Source organism: Canis aureus, chromosome 1 (assembly GCF_053574225.1).
Source record: "Canis aureus isolate CA01 chromosome 1, VMU_Caureus_v.1.0, whole genome shotgun sequence".
Taxonomy (NCBI): Eukaryota; Metazoa; Chordata; class Mammalia; order Carnivora; family Canidae; genus Canis; species Canis aureus.
In genome coordinates this window covers 97,454,198-97,472,094 of record NC_135611.1, presented here as the reverse complement: position 1 = coordinate 97,472,094, position 17,897 = coordinate 97,454,198, and the positions used below count along the sequence as shown (strand labels likewise).

The 17,897-nt window shown below is 60.2% G+C and overlaps 3 long non-coding RNA genes across 4 annotated transcripts; 2 read left to right on the top strand and 1 right to left on the bottom strand.

Moving 5' to 3' along the window:
• Positions 1-875: 875 nt before the first annotated feature.
• LOC144321011 (uncharacterized) lies at positions 876-5,420 on the bottom strand. Its single transcript, XR_013386703.1, has 2 exons — positions 4,901-5,420; positions 876-3,665 (listed from the first exon to the last, which is right to left on the bottom strand). It is a non-coding gene; the product is annotated as an uncharacterized LOC144321011 (long non-coding RNA).
• A 968-nt stretch (positions 5,421-6,388) lies between these two features.
• LOC144321016 (uncharacterized) lies at positions 6,389-8,856 on the top strand. Of its 2 annotated transcripts, none has more exons than XR_013386708.1 (3): positions 6,389-6,540; positions 7,681-8,089; positions 8,286-8,856. It is a non-coding gene; the product is annotated as an uncharacterized LOC144321016 (long non-coding RNA). The 2 variants fall into 2 exon arrangements; XR_013386705.1 differs by having other exon boundaries at positions 7,681-8,186.
• Positions 8,857-8,867: 11 nt separating this feature from the next.
• LOC144321019 (uncharacterized) lies at positions 8,868-16,000 on the top strand. Its single transcript, XR_013386709.1, has 2 exons — positions 8,868-14,767; positions 15,234-16,000. It is a non-coding gene; the product is annotated as an uncharacterized LOC144321019 (long non-coding RNA).
• The last annotated feature ends 1,897 nt before the right edge of the window (positions 16,001-17,897 follow it).

Sequence of the window (17,897 nt, the reverse complement as noted above, 5' to 3'; positions counted from 1 at the left end):
CTCTGACCCCCCACTCCCTGCGGATTGGAGACCGTGGAGGTGACCATGGAGAAAGGGGCAGGGTGTGAGCCCCATGACCGGACAGGAGCTGGTCTTGGCCTCTGCCCCTCCAAGGCATGGGGCTAGAACTCTGGGTGGGAGGGACTGTGGGGCTGCTTTTGAATTTCTGCCCCTTGGCCACTTCCTAGCTCTGACCTCAGGAACCTCTGTGCCTCTCTGAGTGTTACTGCCCATTTCTGAAAGAACGTGACCTCACACACAGTCCCCGGGGGCTCGGAGGGAACCAGAGCACAAGTGACCATGGCTCTGGAGCTGGGGTGGCTGTCGGTGGCCCTTCAGTGACTGCAGGAGCTGGAGGCCCCTTTGCTCTTCAACAAACCATTGAACCCAAGAGGCTCTTACAACAGCCTAGTTATAGGATTCCAGCTTTCTGTGACCCCATAACAACTTGTTCTATTAGGAGCTTCCTCTGACACCCACGCACACACCTAAGCGCATATGTGTGCACGCAACACCCAGGACCCATGCATGCACACCTCCCACACGTGTGTGCACAATACATATAACACACACAGTACATGTGTGCACAAGTACACACACAATGCACACACACAGGTGCACACGTGTTTCCATGGTCATCTGTTGTGAGGCTCAACCTCTGTCTTGCTAGACTCCCCAGCTGTTAGCTAGGTCAGCTGCACACAATCCCCAGTGCTCGCCATCCTTTCTCTTGCTTCTGCTTCTTCCCATGGAGGCTGACCTCTGTCCCATAGAAATGCAAGGAGACCGTCCCGTGTCAAAGCTGAAGGGTCCCAAAGGCCTGCCTTTTCCCACAGGGTAGCTATTAAACAAAGCTCCTTCCCTTACAGGCAGTCTCTGTCCCTTAAATAATAAAGCACTTGCTTTATTATTTTTTTTCAGGGCTTCAAATTACTCCAAATAAACAGCTAGTACAGAAAAAGTAATGACCAGAACGCTTGGTTTCCACTAAACGATTATATTATGGGAACATTGCGCCTTCTGGAATACGAGGTAAGATGATGGATGGACAGCCGGTGAACAGTATGTTCTGTTCCCAGCTGCAGGTTGGTGGCTTTCATTCTCGTGCTCACTCTTGCACAGGTTAGCAATTAGTGAAGGAGAACTTGAGCTCTCCGGGCTCTCGGGGAGCCTGTCTTATTTGCCCTGGACCAGCATCTGGTGCCAAGAGCAGATTCCAGAGCCTGCGAGGCCTGGCTGACAAGCCCTGGCCTCAGCAAGACCTCACTGCCCTAGCAGAGCTGCAGAGAGCAGGGGCAGCTCTGCAGGGTGGCTGGGCAGGGCCGGAGACCTCTGTAGCTGGTGGTCTGCTCCACCTGGGCCCCTGGGAGCACCTGCTGGAAGGCAGATCTCTGGCACGAGCACCTCCACTCCCCGCGCCTGCCTGGGGCCCACCCAGCAACGGATCCCAGTCCCAGCCTCTCCCTGCTCCTCTTCCATCTGAGAAGCCCACTCAGATACTTGTCGTGGGGTCACTGCAGACATTGACCAGCGGAGGTGTGAAGGGCAGTACAGTGGCCCAGCCCAGGAACGGCTGGCTCCGTCTCCCCACCCTGGAATGGGGGCGATGCTGATCTTCTAGGATGCGTGGGACTGGCAGCTGCCCTTCCTCAAAAGGACCCCTGCCCTCTGGGGGTTGTGCTGTGTGGCCGTTAGTCTGACACCCCCAAGAAGGCTCACCCTGGCCTGCCTTTCCTATCTGTGCCTTCTGACCATACGGGGTCTGCTTTTCGGGGGGTTGGGGCTCTGGGAAGCTGCTCTGTGCATGTCCGTGTCTTATCATCCAGGGCACCGAGCATTTCTTCACACGCCTCCCAAAGCTGCCGTGTCATCATCAGCCAGAGGGGGACCAAAATGAGTATTTGCGTCCATATTTGTTTTGTTGAAATGTGAAAAGGCCACTCCTGTGCCCCTGATGGACTCTCCCCGCTGGAAGGACAGCTGGCTGTGCAGCGGGCCGGCTGGGCCTGGTGGCCTCACACTGCTCCAGAAGCTCCTGGTGTCCCCGGGCCTCACACCCTTCGCTCCTCGGTGAGCAAAGCACTTCTCATTGGAAGTGCTTCCGATGGGGTGCGCCTCACTGTGACCCCAGAGCGTGCCACGCCCCTCGGCCCTCCTGGGAACGCAAGGCCGCAGAGGCGCCCCAGTGTCCTGCTGATGGAGGACTCCAGCATCCCCGGGGAGATGCCTGGGGCACCTGCCCTTCAGAGCTGGGCCAGGAATTGTTTATAAGACCTAGTAAATCCTGTGAGTCGTGTGCTGCAAGAGGACGGCTCAGATGTCGTTGGGAGGCAAGAAGCCAGCCGAGAGGGGGGGATGAGAGCCGAGCCAGCCTCACTGGGTGACTCGGGGCCGCCGGCCTGTGGCCTGGGGCTGGGCGGCCTCGGGGTGCTGCAGGTGTAGCTCTCCGCGGGCAGGACCTCCTGCACTGGTTTATTTTCATCTTTGTGTCGAGTTCCCCTTTGTTACTCTGGCCTCCCTGAGACACAGTGTGCGGTGCTCCCTGCTTTCGCTCTTGGCACTTACGATGCACACCTGCCCGCATTTCCCATCCTTCTGGCAGGGGGCCGGGCACCAAGCGAAGGGTGACAGGCTGTGGCAGGACCTGTGGGCCGAGCTGAGGAAACGAGGGACGAGCCCACCGCCATCAGGGACTCCGTGGGGACTCCACAGTGACTCGCCCCAGGCCCGGTCGCTGTGCCTGGTCTGGGGGTGCATGCACACCATCCACGCGCTGCAGGCCACGGGGCAGGGAAGGCCTGGGAGCACCCCTCCCCCGGCGACCAGGGAAGTGGCTGCCCACGTAAGAGGCACTGGGCGCCCCATGGGCCAGCTGGTCGGCGGCCAGGCGGCACTGAGCACCCTTTGTTTCTTGCTGCAATGACTTCCCTCTTTGGGTCAATTATGCAGCCTAATAGCTGTTATTACGTCTGAACAAAGTGTGCCGCAGCAGCCTGTGGCGGTCCCAAGGGCAGCTCACCCTTGTCCCAGCGTCCTGCCACACTCCAAGACCGGGCACCGGCTGCTACTTGGCTGGCCCTCCACGGGCCACCTCCCCCAGGATAGCCGGTACAGACTTTAGGGGGAGCCCAAGGAGGGCTGTGGAAGAGGGGACGGCGTGGACAGGCGCCCCGTGGACCTCAGCCTGTTTCCTGGAGGTTCTGGTCTGGATGCATCTGCAGGCCAGCCATGTGCTTTTAGAGTTGCCAGATTAAAGTCTCGGCAAGGTGAGCTGGCGTTTTGCTTAGCCTCTCATGGAACGTTCTAGAAGGAATGGAAGAGGCCCCACTGGTCTCGCTGCAGCTTCCGTTGGCATTTGTTTTCTCTCAAGGATGACTCAGACTTCTTTCCTGGGAATCCCTCTGCCAGATGCAGAGGTGGTACCGTCCCTGTGCACACGAGCCAGGAGCTCCCCTTCCAGGTCAGGGACTGGGCTGGGCAGTGTGGGGCTCTGAGGTCGGTCAGCCCAGCTCCTGCCCTCGGGGAGTCAAGGGTCTGACTTGTCCACCAGTAGCTCTGGTCCAGGGTGGAGGGCCTGGCCTCGGGGTCGCCAGTCATAGCAGAGGGATGTGGATGCTGTGGTCAGTGGTCGCCTCCACCAGGCCTCCGGGTGAGCGGTGATGCACCTGTTGCAATGGACGGGGACATAGTTCCTTCATCATCACAACCTTGGTCATTGCTGCCAAGAAGGCCAAGTGGCCATGACAGCAGCCAGGGCTGCCGATAGGGAAGCCCGTGGTTCCCTAGGTGTGGAAGCTGGGGTGAGGAGGACAGTGAGGTGGGGCCCTCCACCCTTGGTCCCGGGGTTGACTGGGGAGCTCTAAGCACCAGGGATTCTATGTGGGTCTCTGCCTTCTTTGTGTGTTTCCCAGTTTTTGCAACAGGGCATCCAACATTGGGTGATAAATTGACTTTTTATAGGGTTGTTGATGATGATTGTGGTTTCAGCTTAAAGCAAAACGTTAGCTTTTCCGTCCAATCCCCTCTCTTATTGCTGGGGTTCTATCCCCCGATAGGCAGAGCAAGGCTTTCTGCTAGCAAGTACCTGTGAAGCGTGCACTGTGGCCCTCGTTGGGCGCCAGGACCCGAGCTCAGTTCAGAGCGAGGGGGAGGGGAGGCCCTAGACCAAGGCAGAAGTGGGTCCTGGGTGGGGACTGCAGAGGGGTGAAGGGCCCTGGGAGGAGGTGTAGACACTACCCCTTCCAGGAAGCAGTGTGGACAGGCCAGTCGCATCAGGGGTGTTCTGGAAAGTTCCTGAGGGCTGGCAGCATGAAGCAGGGCTGAGAGCTGCCGGAGGCCCCCCGGAACTCTGCCCTGCTGGATCCCTGGGATCTGCTGGCTTGCAGACGCAGGCTCTCATGGGGCAGGTGGGCCTGGGGCCTGAGCCTGCCTCTCCAGCCCGTGCCGTGGAGCAGAGAGCAAGCCTGGCATGGTCCCTATGGGTTCCCAGCCCTCTAGATGCATGTCTGTTTCCTCTAAATCTCACTTTGGCATTCCTGATGGACCTTCCTTATCCATGGGCTAGTCAAGGGGGCCCCAAACTAGCCAATGTGAATGAGGCAGCGGGGTGCCCGCAGGTGGGGATTCCTCTGGGCTGCTTGTGTTCCAAGTGCCCTGGGCCACCTCCTGGCATGCCAAGGGACCTATGGAGTCACCAGGGTCCTCAGTTGCTGTGATGCTCTGCCCCTGCCACCCTGTGCTTCGTATGGCCAAGCCGGGGCTGTGGTCTCCCTGTGAGCGGCCCTGCTTTGCTGATGGCTACACAGAGCTGTGCCCTCCTCTGGGGCCGAGCGGTCGGCAGAGGTGCATCCCTTGGTGGTAGAGGCAGGACCCAATCCTGGGGCAGTGTTCCCAGCCATACCTGTGCTTGGCCTTGTGCCCGTCTGTCTGGCAATGATGGAGTTGCTGGGCCAGACCTGGAAGTCCCCTCCACTCCATCATGTGGCCTCCAGCCTGGAGCAGTGTGTCCCTAGCAGTGTGTCTGCTCATAGGCCCTCTGCCCCTGAAGCATCTACGTGGCTCCTAGAAGGGCAGGGCCATCCCAGCTCCCCCGTCCTTGGCAGATGCCGGGTCCCCCAGGGGACATTTGGCAAGTGTCGGCTGAAAGCCCCACTCTGTCCCTGGCCTCAGAGCACTGAGTCCACATCCCGTAGCTCAAGGGGACCCGAGACAGGAGCCAGGGACCCCGGAGGCCCCACTTGCCCAAGGTCACCTCATTCTGCACCCCTTACACCCTCCATTTGCTGCATTTCCTCAAGGCTCTGTCTCCACAGGGATTCCTGGGGAGCGGCGGGCGGGGCTGGGGGCTCACAGTCCACTCAGGACTCTGGGGAAGGCTGATCGAGGCTGCCGCTGCCAGAGGCAATGTTCCAGGGAGTTCACGTTCCTTCCAGAAGTCAGGGAACGCTCCGTGCTCACACGTGTGTGGAAATGCCCGTGGGGACAGGCCATGACCCAGGACCCAACAGAAGCGCTCTGAGAGGTGGGGAGTGCGTCCTTGTGACACAGCTCCGGGTTGGGGTCTGAGGAGCCGGCATGATGTCAGACTGACAGGGGGACAGAGAGAACTGTGTGTGACAAGGTCAAGTTCCAATCTCAGGATCCTGAAAGGGAAACTGCTCTCCTTCCATCGCCTCATGGAGTGGACGGGAAGTCCCATGGGCACCCAGACACTGTTGGGCCTGGACTTTGGGGACGTTGGGGGTAGTGGGGAGTGGCCGGGCATTGCTGTGATGCGATCCACCCCCCATCGTGTTTTGCACGTCTACTATGTGCCAGGTGCTGTGCTAGTGGTCACAAACGTGTTGGGTGTGGGTCCCGCCCTTGGACTAACCAAATCGCATCCCAGTCAGGTAGGTGGTCACAGAAGTCAGCAGTAACTACAGTGTGAGGAGTCACTGAGTGCAGGAACCCATGTGCTGACAGCTGTAGGGATCTAGGTGATGTGTGCATATGGACTTAGCCCAGACAGAAGGAACAGCATGTGCAAAGGCCCTGTGATCAGTGGGGTGGAAAGTGGGGTGGGGGTCTCTGTGGTCCCTTTTGGCTGAGAAGGGGGTGGAAGTGACATTACATGAGCACCTTCAGGTCCAGCCACTGGGTGGGGGGGTGGGAATCCTTGAGTTCTGGGCCAGCGACCCAGGAGAAATGAGTCAGGTGTTCCAGGAGAGCTGCAGGTGCACTCAGGCCACTATCTCCGGGCTGTGCCTGTGCACTGGGAGCGGGGAGGAGCCAGCTCTGCTGCAGGCCCTGCCCCCTCAGGCCTCACAGGCCCTCAGGTCCCACCCCTCAGCCCCTGCCCCAGGCCCCTCCCGTCAGGACCCATCCCCAGGACCCACCCACCCCCAGGCTGCTGGAGGAGGCCTGTGGCCAGGTACCTGTCCCCTACTGCCATAGCTTCCCAGCCCTGCAGCCTCAGGGTCGCCTCTCTTCCTGCGCTGGCCTGGAGCACTTCTTGATCTGCCCTGAGCAACTGGGCCAGGGGCTGTGCGTCCTAGAGTTGTAAGCTGTGGCAGAGGTTTGTGGCCTATGGGGTGGTGTGGGGTTCTGAGGGGAATGGGATATGGGTCCAGGGGAGTGTGGGGTTCTGGAGATGTAGGTTCTGGGGGGTTTAGGCTCTAGAGGGTCAGGCCTGGTGGTGTGAGTCCTGCAGGTACAGGTCCTGGGGGGTGTAGGGCCTGAAGGGCTGTGGGGTCCTGGGGGTGTGGGTCCAGAATATGAATTTGGGGGGCTGTGATCCTGTAGCTGGGCACCAGGACTCTGATATTAGGGAATACTCGAGGTCTCTCAGTCACCCTGCTCACCAGCAGGTGAATTCACTAACCTTGCTCTCTCATGTCTGTGATCGAGATGTGTCAGGTTGTTCTAGGATCGGCATAGCCGAGCCGGTGGTGTCTCTCACACAGATCTGGCTGGAGTGAGCTGCGTCCATATGGACGTCTGTTCTGCTCCTCTTCTCCTGCCCCCTTCCTCCCCATCTAGGCTGTCCTGGGGTCCCCGGGGCCAGGTGCGGGACCCCGATGCCCATGTGTCAAGCTACTTGGGCCAGCGCATGGACTCCCACAGATGCCCAGAAAGATCTCCAAGACCATCCCTCGGAGCAGAATGTTCCCAGGCATAGCTTGTCCCTTTCAGGCCATTTCTTTCTGGAAAACACGGAAATGTGCCAGAAATAAGAGAGGCATCCCTGAGAATCTTTAGACCCAGATGGACGCATTCCCAGAGCACGATTCCCACTGCTGATAATTAGGACTAGGGACGAGGAGAACCCAACACCCACCGTGGGCGCCCCAACAGAGTCTGCTTCCAGAATCAGGGCGGTGCAGGCCGGGTGTGGGGCCAGCTGGCTTCCCCACTGTTGACTGTTTTTCCATTCCCAAGCAACACCCCCCCACACCCCCTCCACAGCCTCTGCTGCGCTTCTGAGGCTGTAGCTCCACCTCTGTCTGCCTCCCTCCGGCTCCCGATTCTGCAGAAACCACGGACCGACCGTCTAGGAAATATAGACGTCTCCTTCCAGAAGGACATCCTTTATAGTCTGAATTCTAAAGACGATCGCCCCCCATCTGGCAGGAGCCCAGTGCCCGTCAGGGGCGGCTAGTACTGAATCTCATCGTTGAACCCCTCCTTTCTTTGTTGCAGGAGCACAACTCTTCAAAGCCAGCACGGAGACGACAGGAATTCTTTCCACGTTGGCGAAGGAGAACACGCCCTCTCGCACGTGTGCTCTCCTCTGTTGGTGGCATCCACACTGGGGCTGCCAGGACAAGCGTGTGACATCAGGAAGAGCTTCCGGTCCCACCCACAGCCTCGGGGAGGGACGAGGGGCTGGCGTTGGATCAGTCGCCAATGGCCCGTGATTTATCAACGTGCCCAGGGAATGAAGCCTCCATAAAACCCCCAAAGGACGGGGTTCAGAGAGCTCTGGGTTGGTGAACCACAATGTGTCCGCATGCCACCATGCCAAGGGGACCTTGCCCTGTGTATCTCTTCATCTGGCTGTTGATTCGTATTCTTTAACGTCCTCTATAATACACCAGTAATCCAGCAGGTAGACACTGAGCTCTGTGAGCCGAGCGAGCGAGTGAATGGAACCCCCGGAGCGGGTGGGGGAGCTGTGATCTGCAGCCCGTGGGCCAGGAGCAGGGGTGAGTCCCTGCACCTGCAGCTGGAGGGTGAAGGGAAGGGGGTGGGCGCAGCCTGTGGGGCGCAGCCTCTACTCTCTGGGGACTGTCTCTGTCTTCCAGTGGACGGTGTCAGAACTGAGCTCAAGTGTAGGACGCTGGTCAGCATCTGCTGGGAATCGGAGAAGCACTTGGTGTAGGACGAGCCACGGAGAGGGTTCCAGGTGGACGGACAGACTCCACGGTCGGGCTGGGCAGCGGCTGGAATCACTGGCGTGAGGACGGCGTGAAGTGGTGTCTTGGTGACTCCCTTTCTAGTGCGGGGCAGTTTCGAGGCCGTGGATGCTTGTTTCGCTGATCTGTGTATTCAGCGTGTGCACCGGCCTCCTGGGGCGCCCAGGAGAAGCTCTAACTCGCTGGTTCCTGACTCCAGTCTACAGAGGTGGCTGCTTGGTGGCAGCATCCTGGCACCATCAGGAAAAGGTCTCTGAGGTCCTGGCAAATGCCGGCTGTTCTGAAGATGCTGCTCTGGGTCAGTCTGGCGGACGGGGAGCCTCTCCCAGCGCACGGGATCCCTGGGACAGTGCTGCTGTGGTCCACTAGGACCCGGCTGCTCTCCTGACTTAGCCTGAGAGGACCAACCGCCCAGGCCCTGCATTGGCAGGGAGGAGGAGCGTGTGCCGCCCCCCCCCCCCCCGCCACGTTCTCAGGCCTCCCAGTGAGCGTCCTGTTCGGCAGCTCCGAGTGTCTCCTGGGTGGGTCTCCGGGATCTGGGGACTGAGCCACGGGCGCCAGGTCGTGGGGAAGAGGAGTGAGTGGCTCCTTCTGGATGCTGATGGTGCTGCTGGGTCACCAGGTGATGCCAGACCAGGTGTGGGCAGTGTCAGCACCCTTGCCACGGGTGTGATGGGCCACAGACTTGATGGGCCGCGGGCAGGGTCCCTTGGAGCCCCCTCCCCCCCTGCATATCTATAGATGTTAACAGCTTTGTAGGCGTGGGGAACGTTCACCCCAATTGGATGAGAAAGAATTGCAAAAATCACGGCCCTGGGGGAGGGTCTCCCTGGCAGGGCTGGACCCCCTCTATGTGCTCCTGACCTTTTCAGGGAGGTTCTGCTAAGACCCTGTAGGTGTGACTGAGCTAGAGGAATGAGAGTCGTTTCCTCTGAGCTGCCATGGGCCACCCTTCATCCGTGAGCACATACCCAGCAGGCACAGCCAGCAGCCCCGGGTCTTGCCCTGGCCAGCCCCCTGGTCCACGCCCCCCCCCCCCCAGAGTCAGGGGGGCACAGTCCATGCACTAGAATCTTGCAGTGCAGGAGAGGGGCAGCTGGGGTGAGGGCAGCAGATGTCCTGGGGAAGCCTGACCCCCCTGGATGTGTCCCCAGCACGCCTTCCTCCTGCCCTCCGAAGGCACCGACGTGTCTGGGAATGCATCTGGCTGGTTCTCCGACTTGAGGCCTCAGACACCCCAGTCTCGGTCCTCGGGGGTGTGAGCCCTGGCTTGTAACGGGACAGCACGACAGCAGCGGCAGGACGAGCCCACGCTTGGGAAGGGGCGCAGAGTTTCAGAGGCCCCCGCTTGCTGGGGGCCGGGGTTGCAGAGCAAGGCTGCTCTGGTTTGCTGACATCCACGGCTGCATGTACTTATTAGTAGCTCGTAGAAAGAGAAATCTTTCTGTTTTACAAGAAAATGGGATGTTTTCTGCTAGAGCCTTTCGGGACTGGCAAGAAGAATGCTGGCGAACGTTGAGAGAGTTTAGTCCATGTGGATTCCACGCGGTGTTTGATTAAAGGCAGCTTTTGTAAACTTCTGTCTCCAGAAGGGCCGGGGCCTGGCTGGCGGGGCTCTGGCTCTTATCAGAGATCAATAGTGGGAATGCCTGGGGACACCTGGCTTGGAGGGCAGCACACAGCTGTACCCCTAGGTCTCATCCTGGGGATGCCCTGCTCTGGGGAGGGGTTTCCGGAGTGCTTGAGGGAGCAACACCCACCTGTAGGAGGGCGTGGGGGGCTGCAGGGCTGGCCCAAGGTGGGGTGGAGACGACGCAGGCCCACTTGGGCTGACCATGCTGGGCACAAGAGGCAGGCCGGCTGAGGGGACAGGGTGGCTCGCTTCAGGGCCGGGTGCAGAGCACGGTGAAGCCCACGATGAGGTGGGATCCCTGGCCTGCACCTCCCGGGCACCCATCTGCAGCCCTGTTGACCCCCTGGGGCCCGTGACAGTATTTAGGCCTGGTGACAGCAGATTGCATTCCATGGCAGCTGGGTGCTGGAGGGTGTCCCAGCCCCTTCCTGGAGCCCTGCACTGTGGTGTCTCTGCGCCCCCAGAGCTCCCAATGGGACGAGCTCCACTGCCTGTGTGTGGTTTGCTGGGCAACACGCTCCTCACTGGCTCTCATCCTCCCTGCCACCCCGTCCCTCCCTGCCACCCCATCACTCCCTGCCACCCTGTCCCCTGCCCGCAGGTGACCTGCATTGGGTGCCCTCTCCAGGGCACTTCTAGAGGACCTGCAGAGAGGTGCCCTGAGGACCACGACCGGTGTTTCCAGGCCTGAACAAAGCCCACCCGGTGAGGAGGCGTGTCCAGACGCCCAGTCCAGCCCAGCAGAGTGTGGCCCCTGTAGACCTCACCCATCAGTGTGGAGGCCCCCCAGATAGCCTGAGCATCTCCAGGCAGATCTCATGGGAGCCCCCGCCCGACCAGGTGAGGGGGTCTTGGAGGGTCTCCTTCTCTGCAGCAGCCGCCTCACGGGCATGGCTGGAGGAGGGACCCTTTGGGGTGACACACGGCCACCCCTGTCTCATCTGCGGGAGTCTTTGTCCTCTGGCTGGGGTGGAGTCCCTGCCAGCTGGAGGGTGTGGGAGGCCAGGGGGCTCTTTGGACAATCAGCTCCAGGGTTGCTTGGGTTGAACTGTGTCCCCTTGCCCGCAGAAAGATCGAGGACATTGAGGCCATAGCTTCTGATGCTCGTGGCTGTAACCTTGGAAATAGAGTCTTCGCAGAGGTGATCAGGATAAGGCGAGGGCATTAGGGGGGCTGTGTCCAATATGACCTGAGTCCTTGTCAGAAAAGATGCCAAGAGGACAGCTTCTGGGGAGAGAGGCGGAGGTGGGGGCTGTGCATCCAGAAGCCAGGGAGGGCCAGGGAGAAGCCGGAGACACAAGGAGGGATCCCACCCCGAATCCTGCAGGGAGTGAGGTGCTGCCGATGCCTCGATCCCTGGCGTGTGGCCTCCAGGACCAGGAGACAGCAAACGTCTGTTGTTCAGTCCTGTTTTGTGGTGCTTTGTTACGGCTGTCCCCAAACTGAGACGCGGTGCTAGGCTGTGCCTTCATGCCGGGGCTGGGGGTCCACGGGTGTCACGGCCACCGCCTCAGTGACTCTCTTCCGACCTCAGAGGTCCCGGATATAGGTCGACACACCTGCTGAGCTTCAGTGAACCCAGCGTGGCCATGTGCATCCCTCACCACCCAGCCTGTGGGGCGTCATCATACCCATCTTGCAGAGGGGGGAGCTGAGGCCCAGGGAGGACTCAGTCCTGGGTTCAGAGCACTGCCCGCCCGGTGGGAGGCGGGCTAGTAGCCACGAGACTCCAGGTTTTTTGCTGGCATTTCATGGCCACTGGACAGGCTTCCAAACTGGAAACCCAGAGGGGCACAAGGTGTTGGGCTAACAAGGGAGCGTCTCACGGTGGAGGAGTGACCACATCCAGAGTAATGGCTGTCTCTTTGGCTTCGTGTCTGGAGTCAGCTGGGTCACCCTGACCGGGTGGCCTGTGCCCTGGGATTCCATCGGCTCGCCTGTAAAATGGGTATGATGAGGAGCAGCCCCAGCAAGTAACTGATGAAGGACTGGGGTGGCCTCGTGAGCCTGGTTTTCCCGGAAGGCCCAGCATCTGCACCTGTGCTTTCTGTTTGCCACACTCATGGGCAGGGCGACTGTGAGTGCTGCCAGCTGTGCTTGGTGGCCCCTCTATACACCGAGCCCCCCGAGGTGACAGCCGGTGGTGGTCGGGACCTCGAGGCTTCAGGGGAGCTGGGGCCCACAGGACCTCAAGTGTCAGCCCCTCCTGCCCACTCAGCCTGCGGGGGTGGGGGTGGCACCCCCTACCTCCTATTCCTGTGCTGAGCTCACACTTGGTGACAGGTGTGTCGGGAGGAGGAGGTGCCCGTGGGACCCTGATCGCCTGGGGACTCTAGTAAATGCTGTTTCATGAAGGCAGGGGTGAGCACGGGTGGATGTGGAGGTGCCAACGACCCTCCTGCCTCCCGTCCTCACGGCCAAGTCCCCCTGGGCAGAGAGACCTGCTGACTCCTCCTGCTTTTCTGCCCTCCTCGTTTGCGCTGTGGATGTGGTGACAGCTAAATGCTACCATGTCCAGGTTTTGGGATCCTGCTCTCTGCTCGTCAAGGTAAGGGCGCATGGCGATGGTATTCCACATTTCCAGGAAGAAAAAGTGGGTCAAATCATGAGGTAAAATGTACCAGCAGCAAAATGATGACTCTATTTTCATCTATCTAATCTATCATCTATGTATCAATCACCTATCTCTATCAATAATCTATCATCTATCTTTATCAATCTTTTATCTCTCATCTCTATCAATTATCATGTATCTATCTATATCTATCCATCTATCTATCCTATCATCTATATATCAATCACCTATCTCTATCAATTATCTATCATCTATCAATCAACTATCATCTCTATCAATTATCTATCATGTATCTATCTCTATTATCTATCATCTATCTATCATCTATCTATCTATCTATCTATCTCTCTATCAGTCATCTATCACCTCTCTCTCTCTCTCTCTCTCTCATTTATCCGTTGCTTGTCTCTGTATCGACGGAAAAAATGTGCAACTGTTTGGCCAGCCCACGTGGAGCAAAGACAGAGCCTAAAGCTGAGCAGAACGTTTGATGGGCTTCGAACTCAGGAGCAAAGTGTCCTTGGAACACATGCTTACGCGTGGTGGAGTGTTCTTGGGCACGTTTTGGGAATCATTGTCACCGCTGCTGCCCGGCAGGCCCCACGGTGGAAGCCAGGCCACTGGCTTGTCAGCCGCTTCCCCAGGGAGCAGCAAGCGTTCCAGCACCGTGTTTACTCTGGAAGCCGTAAAGGAGCCAGATCCTGCCTCCATCTGCCCCGGGGCCAGGCCCTCTGCCGTCCCGTCTGTCCCCTGGTCTGTCCCGAGGGGAGGCGTCGGTCCGTTCGCACCAGCTCCCTCGTCCGTCCCCTGCCCAGAGGGGACCGCTTCCTTCCCTACTGGCTATGGGGGAAGGCGGTGATGGGCTCACGTGCTGTGGAGGCCGAGAAGGCCCCCGGCGGCCAGCTGTGAGCAGGAGACGTGGGAGAGCCAGTGCTGTCGTCCAGTGTGAGGCCGAAGGACTGAGAAGCGGCAGCAGCCCCGTCTGGGGGCTGGAGAGGCTGGAGTCCCAGCTCTCGACAAGAGTGCAAATTTGCCCTTCTCTTGCCGCTGACTGGGGGCTGCCCATCCCCACTGGTGAGGGTGGGGCTCTTCATTCAGTTTCTGAATTATTTCAGTTTCTGACACAAAGTGAACCATCATCAGGAAACCCTGAGCGGGGCCCTGTCAGGTCAGCCACGCATGGAGAAGCACGGCTCCACTGGGAGCGCCTTCCTGCAGCCTTCTGCCCCCAGCACGCTTCCGCGCTGACTCCAGGGGCTTTCGGGCTGCCATCACGCCGGCCATTGCCTCCCCACACGCCACCCTTGGAAGTCATGCTCTCCCGCTTTGTTCTCTCGATGTAGGACTCTCCTTCCCAGGGAGCCTGCTTTCCAAGCAGCCCTGGTGCCAGCAGCTGCAGGCTTTTTTTAGGGATGAGCTGACGTCTTACCGAGTGTTCTCAGTTGGCCTGGCCCCCCACTGCAGGTCACCCGGAGGAAGCCATGTGATGGGAAACGGAAAACAGAGCGGCTCCTCAGCCCCGAGCTCCTGACATTCCCTCCGGCTGCCTGGGCCTCCCTCAAGCTCCATTCCAGGAGCAGCTGTGGGCTGGGGTCCACCTGTTCTTCCTCCTCTGAGACTTACCTGTGGTCCTCCCTCTTGACCCATCCTGGCTCCTGCTCCCAGGGACCCCTGCTCTTTGAGGCCCCCCTGCCCCCTGAGGCCCCTCCTGCTCCCCCAGTCTCCTCCTGCCCTCTGAGATCCCCCTCCCCCACCCCCGTCCCCTCCTGCCTGGCCATCCCCACCCCGGGGGGTGTGGGGGAGCAGAGAGGCATCTGCCCACCTTCCCACTCATGGCACGCACCCCGCTGCGCGGCCGCTGCCCGGTGCCTTCCCTGGCCCTACACCCGGCGGCCCCATCCTAGCATTTCCTAGCATCCTAGCCCAGTGGAGTGGGAGCTGGAGAGAGAGAGCTTGGGCTGAGGGCGGTCACCCCGCGGTCTTCACAGACCTCAGAGAGGCTGCACGGAATCCTTGTGGCCTGGAGCACGTCCCCGCCGGGGCAGGGCCAGGGGTCTCTGGCCACCGTGTTCCCGGAGTCCTGAGTCCACTGTTCACCACCCCTGGAGGCCTGTCAGAGGTCAGAGACCTACTTGCAGCAAGATTTCTCCCTCTTGACTCCAGGTGGGCCCAGCAAGGGCAGGGCCTGAGGTTCGAGAGCGCAGAGGTCAGGAGCCCGTGTCCCTAGGCAGGAAGGCCTGGGGCCCCAGTGCTGGTTGCTCAGACGTTGAAAACAGACTTCCCTTCAACCTGCCACCGTCTTGCAGCCTCGGCAGGAAAGCCTCTAAAGCCAAGCATCTGCGTCCCTTTTAAGACACCCAGTGTTCTGCTGCAGGCCCAGGGAGGGAGGGTGTGGGCTGGGTCCTGGAAGAGGAGGGGTCGGGAGCAGCCCCTCCCTCGGGCGGAGAGCTTAGTAGCAGGATGCCCTGTCCCCATCCCTCCCTGTCCTGGCTGTGGGAGCCCAGCTGGGTGATGTCACCGCCCCCAGTGAAGCTCTGGGAGCAGGATTTGCACATGAGGCCAGGGCAGATTGCATTTTCCAAAGAAATCACACCAGCATCCATCTGCACCCCACACTCTTGTCTTGCAGTGTGACTGGTGTTCTTCCCCGAGAGGCAGGGGTCCCTGCTTGCCACCCCCTTGCCACCCCTAGCTGCCTGTCATGGGACCCCGAGCCAGAGACGCTCTCCTGCAGCTCCTGTCCCCCAGAAACCAGGACAGACCTCAGCGACGGCTGTTGTTTGCAGCCCGTGTGCTCTGAGGTCTGTTGCTTAGTCGTCGCACGGGAACAGGTGCGCGGCACTCGGGAAGGCAGGCGCACATCCCCAGACCTCAGAGAGCCAGCGGATGGGCCTTCCAAGCTGCGAGAAGCACCTTCCAGAAATGTGTGCCATAGGCCTCGTGTTATGAGTAAAATATCTGCTGCTTCCCCTGACCGTTTGGGTATCGATTTCCACGGGTTAGGGAATCGGCTCTTTGGCCTCCCATAAACCTGAAAGCAGGTGCCACAGCACATCCTTCCTGGGCCGCCTCACCGGTGCTCCGTATTTACAGGCACCTGGGCTCTCGTTGGTGCCTTTATCCAAACAGAAAGCCCTGGAAATAACGAGAAAAGGGCTGGGGATCTGCTTATTTGCCCAGACATCTGGAAAACAATTTTAAATATTTATGTGAGATCTGCAGGCATTACACGTTTGCTGTGGGGAGCTTCCGTGGCTGCGTGGTGCAGTAGAGGAGGAAAAAAAAAAAGACATTCTCTGTAGAGAAAGCAAGCATTTTGTATTCCTGCTTGAAACGTTGGTTGCCCTGTTCTTCTTAAATGTATCTGAAAAAAATAAATTGGACTCGCAAAGGGAAGTTGTCCGGGAAAAGCAAGTTGTTGACAGGGAAGGATGCTTGCGGGCTTGGCCTCTAATGGGAGAGGGTCAGGATCACCTGCTGTGGACGCCGTCGCCTCAGGTCCCGCTGCGAGCAACTGTCAGGGTGGCGTGACCACTGTTGGCTGGTGGGGGCCGGGCAGGCTACGGCGACGGGGACGTGTGTGCTCACCCTTCCCCTCTCCCTCCGGGGACTGACCGGTCCGCTGCAAGTAGGCGCGACCTCCGTCTGCGTCTTGGTGCACCCTCTGCCAGCGGATGCGAGGGCCCGGAAGGTGCCTGCGGGGCGCACCCCCCTCCGCCTGCACTGGCCTGGGGTGCGGAAGCACAGTCCTTCCGGGAAGCCGCTAAGGCCTCTCGCCGGGCGTGTACACCTGGGGACACCTGGGGGACAGGTGCACGCCTAGGTTTTCCCTCCTTCGCGGGGTGTGGCGGGTGGTGTTGGCCGAACCAGTGAGAAGACGCAGGCCCGCCTTTCTCGGGGCAGCGAGTGGCTCTGTTTCCACAGATGCAGGAGCGGGAACAGGCTGGGCGCAGGGCCTGGGAGGGCGCGTGGGCAGCGCCAGGCTCTCGGCGTCGCCCCGGGAGGAAAGGCTCTCTTGGGAGGCCCGCGCCGTGGGACGGTGATCAGGCCCGGCCGTCTGCGGGTCCTGCGGGCTTGCGTTTCCCCAGGCCTGCTCCACGCAGTGGCCTGGCGGGCGGTGTGAGGAAGTGCCGTGTGATCCGAGCCCGTAGGTGACCGTGCTCCGGGAAGTCTGGCTGCCTGCGGCGGTGGACAGAAGCCGAGGCACCCAGGAGAGGACAGGGGTCCAAACGGGCTTGTGCAGGAGCGTCAGACTTGCCGTCGGCAGGCGGGGACAGATGCGCCGTCGGCTGGTGTGTGCACAGGGGGTTGATTTAGAGTTTTTATTGCACAAACATCACGGCCCAAATGCCTGGGTCTGCAAGGATCGGGCCACAGCACATTACTTTGTGCAGCTGAGCACTGGGGGGGTTGGGCTTTCACGTGGCCCAGAGTTACGGTTCCCTTTGGAGCCTCCAACCTGTGGGACGGTTCCTCGGTGCCTCTTCCGAGTGGGGGTGGGGCTCCTGTCCCTCTCCCTCGATTCCAGAGGGACTGGGCCACCCCATGCCGATGCCTCATGTCCTGGGAGTAGCTGGCTTCTGAGTCCTGGCAGCTTTGCCCCGTCTTTTGGGGACACCTGCTCTCAGGTTGTCCCCTCCCAGCCTGGTGACACACTGTGCAGCCCAAGCCTCATGGACACGGCACATGTGAGCATTCCCAGGGTCGCCAGTCCATGACCCCTGGCCCAAGAGGGCTCGGGGCCCCTGCCATCCTGGGGCCCTGGCTAGGATGCAGACACAGGGAGCCTGAATCCTGACCCATGGCACCGGGAGCACAGCCGGGGGTCTGTCCCACAGTAAGGATGTCCAGGACCCAGGCAGGGGCCCAGGGGTCCTGACGGATGTGGGGTCTGGGGCTGAGGTTGCAGACACACTGCCGGCGGGTGTGGGCCCTTCCAGATGTGTCGCCTCTGCTCAGCCGTCAGCTGCTGTCCCTCGCCGCAGTGGGGACAGAGAGGGGAGCCCGGCTGCTGCGGTGAGCAGCTCTCACTCTCGATGGCGCTCGTTGGCCACGGCGTCCTGGGTGAAACCCCGTCCCACTGGGAGGCTGGGTTCTGTCGTCAGGGGCAGGAGGCTCAGGGCGGCTGTTGGATGAGGGAAGCCAGAGTCCACCCGACAGGGATGGGAGCCAGGAGCAACGCGGCGGCCCCCAGACCCAGTGGACAGGGAGTCCTTGTCCCGGGAACCGCCAGACACTGCCATGCCAGCCTGTCACCTGCGCATCCACAGCCGCTCCTTGCTCAGCCCCACTG